General features: G+C 36.9%; 1 protein-coding gene across 1 annotated transcript in view; it reads right to left on the minus strand.

Moving 5' to 3' along the window:
* The window catches only part of CNTNAP4 (contactin associated protein family member 4), a 257,652-nt gene that overhangs the window by 161,781 nt on the left and 84,634 nt on the right, over positions 1-11,237 (minus strand). The window lies entirely within an intron of this gene.

Genomic DNA, 11,237 nt, shown 5'->3' on the forward strand with positions numbered 1-11,237 from the left:
ATCTAACCTCTACATGGTGGGGAAGTGAAGTAAGGTATTAAGGGTTCCTGTTCATTTCATTCTCTTTCAGGATATGTCAACTTCCCTGGGATGCCTTCCACAGCCACTTCCAAAAATCATGATCGTCTTGCATTCTTTTCTCCTATTTCCCATGTCCTTCTGTGAATTGGAGTGATTTAAGGACCAGAAACTAGGGCTCAGATTTAATTGGATCCTATAATAGCTGAGGTACGTTGCAGAGTTAAAGGTATCTGTGATGGTTAATTTTATGCATTAACTTGACTTATTTAAGGGATGGATGCCCAGATAGCTGGTAAAACATTATTTCTGGGTGTGTCTGTGAGGGTGCTTCCAAAAGAGATTGGCATGTCCCATGACATCCAAATTCTCACTTTGGGATCTAAAGTGAAGTTTGCACACTTTTTCCAAATGCTATATTTCCATGGAGTCAGTAAGTATTTTTGTAAGTCTCCTGTCAATTTCATATAATTTTTCCTTCTTCCTCATGAAAATAAGTCAACAAAAGAAAAAAAGAGAGGAAACACATTTCTTCTCCTTTTTATGAATGTCAGTGGGATATAGCAAATTCTGCCCCCCTCAGCTTGGGGGCTCCCCAAACTACAGGTCATCTCATGTTCATGGCAATCTCTCAGCAACTCCCTGCTTCCATATCCATTAGATGCTCTATAAAACATCCTGGACGTAAACAACCTTTGCATGTTCCTCTTTAACATTTCCCAGCCCACATCTTGGTCCTTAATCATTTCCTGTGATTCCACCATTTTTAAAATGGTAAGTGCTTAGATTCTCCTCTGTAATCCTAGACCATCAGATATTTCTATCCTCCCATTGTTATTTGCTTTTCAGTCCCAATAACTCCACTGTTCCTTTGACTCCTTCCATCTCTGGGATGGTTAATTTTATGGGTCAACTTGACTAGATCACAGTACTCAGACATTTGGTCAAACAATATTCTAGATGTCTCTGTGAAGGTATTTTTTAGATTAGATTAACATTTAAATCAGCAGACTTCTGAATAAAGCTGAGTACTCTCCAGAATGTGGGTAGGCCTCATCCAATCAGTGGAAGGCCTTAGTAGAAAAATGCCTGACTTCCCTGGAAGAGGGAATTCTGGCAGCAGACCGCCTTGAACTCAAACAGCAATTCTGTGGGTCTCTAGACTGCCAGCCACCTTGCAGATTTTGGACTTGCCAAACCTCCACAATCACATAAGCCAATCCCTTAAAATAAATCTATGTACATCCTGTTGGTTCTATTTCTCTGGAGAACCCAATACAGTCTTCCACCAGTGCCCCCTTGACTTCACTTCCTCCCCTCATGGTGCTAACTCTCTACCTTCCTTCCTCTGTGCTCTTGTCAGCCCATGTGTCCTTGTCCTGGCGTCCTCCTCCACAGCATCCCTGCACATTCCAACCCTGGGTCAAACTAAGAATCTACACCCTCTGCTCCTGCACATGCGTAGCTGCAGGGTTTCTATTTGCAGTCTCTACCCTAAGCTGGGCTCTCAGAGCTATGTGGGGGAAATTCAATGTTTGTGTACACACGTATCCAAGGGGTTTGATTTTATTGGAGAAGGGGACTGGCAGAACAATTTCCAATATAGAGAAGTTTCAGTATTTACCTGTCATCTTTGACATGCACATTTTTAAAGAGCATAAACACCACTGTGAGCTTAATTAATTCATGTATTTATTCTAATCTAAGAGGGTAGAAAATCTATTTCCAAAGTGACATAGTGAAAAAAAAATTTTTTTACCTCTTTTTATTTCAGAGTATAAAGATAGAACCACTATTACCATAATAGCTTTGCAGCTCTTGGGACAATTTTCTGCAACTTTTCACCAACTTGCTAAAATAAATACAAGTTTTTTTCCTGAAATTGTTATTCCCCAGCCCACCCCCAACTCATGATGACTCTGACATATTGTAATAAAGCCATTGCTCCCTGAGGATCTCTTTGCACTGCTCCAGCAATTTTTCTCTTCTCTCTCTCTTATTGAAAAGAACCCTATTATTAAGTACTTAAAATGTTCAAGATTCCAAAGAGAAGACAACCTTTCAGTATGAGAGATTAATAATAACAATAAGAAATACAGAATGGAAGATAGGAGTTCAAAGCCAAATAAAAATTTCATTTGCAGAATACAAATCAAATATGATTTCTTTTGAGCTGCATCTCTCTGATTTACAGACACAGCTCTGTAGAATATTTCCTAGTATTTTTGCTTCCTCTGTTCCTCTGTTCATACTCACAGCTACTTCTGCACAAATGCCCTTACAGTTGAGTCTTTTCTAAAGCAGGACTCAACCAAAGGATTATTCTTTGTGGACATTTCTGAAAGTAGTAAGATGAAGATAATTATATACAAAGAAAATCTTAGACAATGAGGTATAACTCGTAAAGGCAACTGGGGATATGGATGGATAAAGCCATTTGGTTTAAGTCCTGGTTCTGATGACTAAGAGTTTTTCTTGTACATATTTATATAAAATATCATATGGATGCCTCATCTCAGTACATAAACAGACCTCTGCCTTGTATACCAGCAGACACATCACCAGATTATTGTATTTTGGATTTGAAGTAAGTAATCACAAAAGTGTTTCCTTTTACTATTATGGTATTATTAATATGTATTCTAAACTACATTAGCAAAAAAGCATGGTGTTCCTATCTCCTAGAAATTCACAGCCTTAATTAAGAAATGGTTTTACTTTCTAATAAAGACAGTATACATAGTATGCATTTTAGCCAGTAGCATTTGGGTATTTATTTATGGCGAGTGTATAATTTAGAATAAAGGGAAGCATGTAAGTACAGTAAAAAGAGAACAAAAAATACATAAATGTGTTTGAAATCCAGTCGATTAAGGTTATACAAACCATGCAAAGTAATCCACAAGGACTCCCTGGAAATAACACTATCGCAGATGTCACTGGAAACAAGACCCTGGTGATGAGTTAGCGAATACTGGAGAAGTGATGGGGCAGGAGGGACCAGAAAGTAAGTGGTTGGAAGGCCTGGAGTTGGAAGGGATGAACTGAAGCATATTTGGCAAGCACGCCTCAGATAAATGAAGCGCATACCCAGCAGAGAAGTGTGAAAGCACAAGGAACCTTGGTTAATGTCCTAAGAGCGATGACTGAGCCTGGGACTTTGGAGCTGTGGTACACAAGGAAGCTGTCAATGAAATGCACCAAGTTTGGGGTTGGACAGGCCCTCAGTTTTACCAGCCAAGCAAAACATTTCAGTAAACTATATAGTGGCGTGCTGATTTTTGTACACCGAGTGTGTGCAATTATCCTATCCCAGAGGCAACAAAAGATGTGTATTAATCCACCTATATACCTTCTACTTAGTCCTCTGAAGTGAGCCTTGGCCTTCGTCTGCAAACTGTTTGATGAGGAACAGACCAATGCTATGTTTCCTACACTGAAAGCAAATCTATACTTTGAACTACAATACATTTTTTGAGAAACAACAAAGAATTAAATCCATAATCTATTAGCATCATTCTACTGCCTTAGAGCAGATTATGTATAAAAAATGACCCTAAACCAAAGATTTAATGTTCACTGCAGGTTCCCTTCTTTTGGTATATCACAATACTGCTTTTTGCTAGCTTTGCATACTTATCAATATTAGCAGGAAGGAAGACAGCTAAATGTAAAACTTTATAAATGTGGCACTAGTTAACATGAACTTAGGTGGGAACTTACTGTCTTAAATCTCAATTTCTTCAATATCAAAATATTATTGATCTACTTCCTTTATGGGTCGATGGGGAAGCATGCAATTTTGCAACTGAATGGAATGAGAGACCACTCAGTAAGTACCTGCCCCCTCGTTCTATAAGTAAAGAAAAAGAAGCTTATAGAGGGAAGTTGTCCTTAGGGCTGTCCTGGTCATTTGCTTGTTTCACTTAGAACCATGTATCACCATTTCTCTGCTCTGTTTGGAAGCACAGGGGGGTTGAGTAATGCAGACTGAGAACCCTAGGCTCCTGGCTTAGCAAGCTTCCAGCTGAGCACTAGAGAAAGAGAGGGCAGATGAAGGGCAAGGAGGAGCCAGGAAATTTCTCCCCACTCTTGGGCAGCTTCTTGGTAGTGGCTGAGTTTTTTTTACAAGGCTCATGCTCCCAAAGGATGCCCCTGCTTCCATAATCCTCTACGGGGCAGCCCCTGCCATGGTTCTAGCACTAATGGACAATGTCAGCTTCTAAGCTCTGGAAACACAACACTCATTTTCCGAATAGCCCTTGGAGTTACAGCATCTTCTTGCTGTCTCTAAACTCTGAGCTGTCTCACCACCTCACATTTGGCCAATCAGCTATCCATCACGTGTAACCTATTTCCTCTGATGACTTTGCAGTTTCAGATGCCTGGAGTAATTTCTGTTTTTCTGACTGGGCACTGACTCAGAGATCAATATAGCATGAGAACTAAGGTATTTTTTAATCTGTCATAATACAATCAAAGATTAGATGACATGCACGTAGGAGTACCACCCAACCATTATATAAATATATTTTTTAAACTACTACTAAATAATGGTAACTCCCATAGGCTTTATGCTCTCAATAAATATTACAACATTATTTAACAAGTAGGAAATATCACTATTTTTCTTAAAAATTTGGTAATTGAATTATTTCCTACCTGTTCTCTATTTGTCATCCCTTATTACTTCTTCCACTTCCAGATTACTTTATTTGAAAGCTCATATAAATCTAATCTTTACCTGTGCTTTCAAGAAATAAACACTTTTCATCCATCACCCGCCCCCCATCTGTTCTTCTTCAGTCCTTAAGATTCACTCTTTAGTATCAAATGAGAGCACACTTCAAAATTTTATATCAGTTTTGGAATTCACTCCAGAAATGGCTAGTCTATTCTTCCATATCTGTTTTTGACGGCCATAAATTACTCCATTGTGTGAAGGTGCAATAATTTACTTAAGCAACTGATTTACTGCTGGTGGATCAGATCAGTATTATTTTGCTGCTACAGACAATGTTGCACTGAATATCCTTGCATACATTTCAAATGCACAGTGAAAGTGAACTTCAAGATAAATCCCTAGAGTTTGAGTTGCTTTTTGGTGCAGGTTATTTGGATAGATTTAAAGTATTAGGCAACATTGTTTTGGACTCCCTTCCTTCAATACACTAAAAAACATTCATTCTTTCTGAAGAGTTTTTACCTATTTATTCTCCCACGAGCAGAGCTTGAGAGTTCCTCTTTACCCATGCCCCATGGCATGCTTTCTGTGTCTTAAATCATTTGGGTCACCTTCAAAATATTAATTTCACACACATAGTACCTGAACATATAGCATAGGGGTTACTTAAGCCAGGTTCCTGAGGATCACAATCTTGCCCCATGTAGCTGTGTGGTCTTGGGAAAATAACCTCCCCACCCCTGTTTTCTTATATACAAACCGGGCATTATCATAGTTCCTAATTCACTGGGTTGTGAAGATTAATTGGATAAATATATAATGCATATAGAATAATGTCTAGCATATATTTTTTTATTCAAGCAAATAATCCCTCCCTAATTTATGGACTTTAACAAATGATTTACAAATTTAGAGACAGAGGATGCGGGCCATAGTAAGTGTTCATTCTTGCTTTTTAAATGCTTTTCTTTATGGGTGCCTGGGTGGCTCAGTTGGTTAAGCATCTGCCTTCCACTCGGATCATGATCTCAGGGTCTTGGGACTGAGCCCCGTGTCAGGCTCTTTGCTCAGCAGAGAGTCTGCTTCTCCCTCTCAGTCTCCCTCTGTACTCTCTCTCTCTTCAAATAAATAAATCTTAATAAATAAATAAATAAATAAATAAATAAATAAATAAATAAATAAAATGCTTTTCTTTAAAATTAATTTTTAGCTTCTTCTTGTGTTAAACAGTAGAATCCATAACACCATGGTTTTGATGTAGTTAAAAAATTTTTAAGAAAAGTCATCACATTAAATGGATAACTATTAAAATTAAAGAAGGCATTATTTTGTTAAATACAACAACTTGGCAAATTATGTCTTAAATAACACTGCAGCTTCAACATTCTTATTTGTTTAAGTCTTTTAGGAAGTGTTAACTGACACCTGTTTATATTTTGCTTCCTTTTTTAAAAAAATAAAGCTTCAAGGGCACCTGGCTGGCTCAGTCTGTAGAGCATGTGACTCTTGATCGTGGGGTTGCAAGTTTCAGCCCCATGTTGGGTGTAGAGATTACTTAAAAATAGAATCTTTAAAAATAAATAAAAAGTAAAAAATAAAGCTTTATTTTTTATTATTAATTTCTAAGAGTGTTTTGTACCTGCGCTAATAGAATTTCCTGTGATAATGGCTATGTTCTATAACTACACTAAAACAGTAACCACTGGCTTAATACAGCTACTGAGCACTTAAAATGTGGCTAGTGCAACTGAGAAACTTTATTTTTATTTTATTTCATTTTAGTTGAGTTTTAAACTTAAATAGCCCTATATGGCTAGTGGCCAACATACTAGAAGGTCTTTCTCATTAGAAGGGCAGAGTTAACATCTGGTTTACAGCTTTTTTTACCTAGCATTGATCTTTAGCTAAATTCTTCTTGTAACATATACTCAAGGAATGCACAGAAGTTTACTGGATCTAAGATAAACTGGCATCCTGCTGATTATGCTTTGTACCAAACTAAGAATCTATACTTGGTTGTCAAGTTTGTTTATTGAGTAATCCAATGGTTCCCATACTTTGAAGCAAACTGGAATCACTTGGTACTATTTTTTTAAATCCCAATACCTGGGCTCCCACCCCCAAACATTATTTAATTGGCAAGGATGCTGCCTGGGCATTGGAATTCAAATAAGCAGCAAAATTTGGGAGCCCCAGATATAACCTCTAATCAGTGAGTCACCTGGGAGTGATGAGATGCAGGTACACCAAAAAAAGAGGTTGGCAAGTATCTCTGAGGAGTTATATCATTGACAAGGCATAAAAGCTGAAGGTCTCCTGAAGCTGATGGCTTTCCTGATCTGTGGTGGTCACACCCACTCAGCCTTGTCCATTGTGACCAATTCAAGTTGTTGGGATATTTAGAAGCTGTTCAGTACAGCTGAACATTCATTATGTTGTTGCTGCGCATGCTGTACTATTCCCTGCCCTTTATCCCTTTTTAAATCTAAGTAAACTTGCAGGTCAATAAAGTCTATTTGGTCATTGTCAATCTGAATATGAATCTTAACTCAAGACCACAGCTGCTGGTGAATCAAAGTGGGCATTGCCATTGTAAGGCTAAAAGTAATTTTATACTCTTTCAATGTTGTTTATGCTATTTTTTCATGCAGATTTCTAAATATTATCTCAGTTTTCATCTTTTCCTCTATGGCATCTGGATTTGGTTCTCTTGCTTAGAAAGACATGTGCCTTCTAATATTATGTGTGTATCTATCTATTCATTGTCCTGTGTTTTCTTTCATTATTTTTTTCTATGTTTGTATCGTTTTTAAATATTCAATTCATCTGGAATCTATTTTGATATAAAAATATTATTTGCTTTCCTAAAACCACAGCTTACCAAGTTCCATGTTGACTAATTTCCTCACATACTTTCAATGCTACGTCTATCTTGGGCAAATCCCTAAATGTATTTGGACTTAGTAATGGATGTTCTCTTTTGTTCTTTCACCATGCTTTAATGTGCCATTATCAACCTGTTTTAATTAATATAAATTTATAAAATTTTCCTAACATGTAGATTCTCCTTCGTACTATTATTTTTTGCTAACATATATTTTCTCATATACACTTTTTATATGTGAAATTCAGAATGATTTCACTTTTATGAGTTATTTTAGGTAGAATGAGTAGTTTTATGATACTGTTTTCCACTTCAAAACAGGTATGACCTTGCCTTTAATCACGTCTTCTTTTATGTCCTTTGGTAATATTCTAAATATTATTTTCATATAACTTGTAACATTTTCTTTAAGGTTTCTTCCTTGATATGTATTCATTTTTGGTTGTATTTTAGGAGGAGTATGTATTCCTTTTATATTGTCTATGTTATTATTTATATGTCGGGAGATGTATTACTGATTTTAAAAATTAATTTTATTGTTAGGCATATTATTGAATTATTTTCTTTTTATTTTAAAGATTTTATTTATTTATTTGACAGGGAGATAGACAGCAAGAGAGGCAACACAAGCAGGGGGAGTGGGAGAGGGAGAAACAGGGAGCCCAATGCAGGGCTTGATCCCAGGACCCGGGGATCATGACCTGAGCTGAAGGCAAACACTTAATTACTGAGCCATCCAAGCACCACTACTGAATTATTTTCTTAAAAAAATAGTAAAATAATCCTCTTAGATTTTTAAGGATTATATTGTTATCAATGCCAAATCTTATCTCCTCCTTTCTAGCTTTACATATTTTTCTCTTTCTCTGATCGAGAAATGCTTGTAAGTTCGGAACTTAACGTCAAATTAGGAAAGAGAGCTTAATGCGTTGGTTTTCTAGAAGACCCAGTTGCCTAGGTCTTAACAATCAAAGAAACATTTCAAAGGGACAGAATTATTCCAAGAGAGGAGAACTCCAAACGTAGCCTCCTGAGGCTGGGGAACTAGAGAAGCCAGAAGTAGACATCTATTACATCACATCACAGCAATGGCAAGAGGGAATGGAGAAAAGGGGGTGATGTTGCTGTCACTGAATGGTCATATGGGAGAATGTGAGATACAACTAGAATGTGTATTTAACACATGTTACTCCCTGGTTGACTATTTGAGAATGATCCTGAATGTGAGTGTGCATCTGAAGAGGGCGCCAAATCCAATCTCCTGCTAACTCTAATCACTTTCTTCAAATAATTTTTATTTTGTTTGCATAGAGACAGATCATTTTGAAAAATGTGAAACAACAGTACCATTTATCTTATCTCGTTTGTATATGGGTACCTGCGGCTCATAGGGGTTTGCATATATATATTTATTTTGTATGTTACATATTGCTATAAAATTCCAATAAATGTGTGTCCAAAGAAGTTTATGAGAAGGGACTGACAGCACATTATAGAATGAGCACAGATGAAGGAGGTAAAAGAAACCAACACCACAGGACAGAACCTTGCCTCGCAAACTAACCGTTCTGATCCACGACTGAAGCCACATTAAAAACCCCAATGCAGCCACCTTTCACCATGCACTACAGGGTTAATCATTTTCAAAAGGGTGAAGAACTCATAGTTAAATAGAAATACAAACAGGAGATTTCCTGAGGATACAGACAACTTTCATTAACAATGTCTTCTTGGCATTGAAGTTGAGGCCGTCCTGAAAGGCAGATGGAGCTTAAAAAGCGTTCTCTAGGCGTTGGTCCAAGGACTGAAGCAAGGCTTACGATGCATTAAGCTTTATGACTTGACATGTTGACACACATGGCATTAATACTGTTGTCCTTTGTATCACCACAAATGATTTTTGTAGGCTTAAGTCACCAGAATAAGGGCTCAACGGAGGGGAAGGGCTAGAAAAGCTGCACCTTGCAAGGCAGGGAGTCCAATAGGCTTATAGCACCTCTCCCACTTGTATTCCTGCCTCCTCGGGTTTTCTATCAAACTCCCCCAGTCACGTATTTATTTGATTTGAAACAAATATATGTTAAAATCTTTGCAGGTAGTCTTTCTGCCCTGTCTGGCTTTGAGAGTTGACAACTCAATCATTCACAGTGATAATGGTGTGAATATTTTGTGAACATACTACTATGTCACAGGGGCCCTAGATTATTCACAAGCCAAAGATGACATTAAACACGTCTAATTAAAAAAAATAAATAAAACTACTCTGACTTTAGAAATATGCTAAAGGTTTTTTGTTTGGATGAAACCCATAAAAAAAAGCAAACTATTCTGTGTAGAACAATCATATTCATCTAAATAATTCATAAAATTGATACCATCCCATTCTTTGCCTGTATAGCCTGCAGTGTAAAAGAACCTTGGGCATGTATCAGAGACAATTTGGATAATTTAGCTATAAAGTTCCTGCACATGCTGATCTATTTAAAATAGTTTCTAAGATGTTACTTTCATGATATTCAGCAATTGTTCTTAAATGAGTGAAAATTACACCTTACATTTACTTTTTCAATCACTTACAATAAACTGGCTGAAAAGTCTTTTGATCATAGATGTTGAGGGATTTTATTTTATCTTCAATTTGAGAGGAACGATTTTAGTGGCTTGCATTTTCTAATTTTTTGTGAAATATTTATATGCCATCTACTAGAATATTTCATATAAATTACATTTATGAGCTTGGACTATAAATTTTTTCTAAAGAAATGTTTTAGTGCGTAATTTTACAAACTACCATGTATCTGTCAAGTTTACGGTTCTATTAAGTATGTGCATGAACTGTATAGATAATAAATAAAATATTTTGTCTTTCTTTTTAAAGATTATTTGTAAGAAGCAGCAGGACATTTTGTTAAGTCTTTCAGGTGTACAGAAATCACTGTTGTCCCCAGTGCTTGAGGCAGGATCAAATGAAGGGAGAGTGAGGATCCCCACAGCAGCATTTCAATCCAAGTTGATGGGTTTTATTTTCTTTGTTTCTAAATTCACAATTGTCTTTTCTTCCTCTTTCCATCACACACTTGTATAATGGCTTATGTGTTTCCTAACTCTCTTTCATGGATTTATTTCTATCATCTGGGGCAGAATGTGAAGCTCTTAAAGAAAACTGGCATGTTCTGTATAGTCTGTATACAACCCAGAGTATCTTTTAAAAAATGGGCAAAAACATACCAAATAAAGAAAAAGAATTTGGGAATTATATATTTGTAAAGTACAACAAAAGGTTAAATTCCTTACTATGTACATCAATTAAAAATTCTACTTTGGCTAAAAAAAAACCCAAATTGAAGTGGTCTGTGTTATTCCAGGTGAACTGTCAAGAACTGGGTGCAATTCACCATGTTGCATTTCTCCTGCTTTGGCAATCACAGACTCACAGAGAGGGAGTTCCTTAGAGGGGCACCTGAGTCACTAGAGTAGAAGAGAACTTTGCAGCCTACCCGGGATGAACAGGTAGCATGAAGGTATGTATGTGGTATGGGATTGGGGTTGTTTTACCTACACCTTAACTTCACCTGTCTCATGTGTACCCATAACTTCACCTGTCTGTGTACCCATAACTTCACCTGTCTCATGTGTACCCATAACTTCACC

Source organism: Mirounga leonina, unplaced genomic scaffold (assembly GCF_011800145.1).
Source record: "Mirounga leonina isolate KUSES-001 unplaced genomic scaffold, KU_Mleo_1.0 Mir_180, whole genome shotgun sequence".
In the NCBI taxonomy this organism is placed as follows: Eukaryota; Metazoa; Chordata; class Mammalia; order Carnivora; family Phocidae; genus Mirounga; species Mirounga leonina.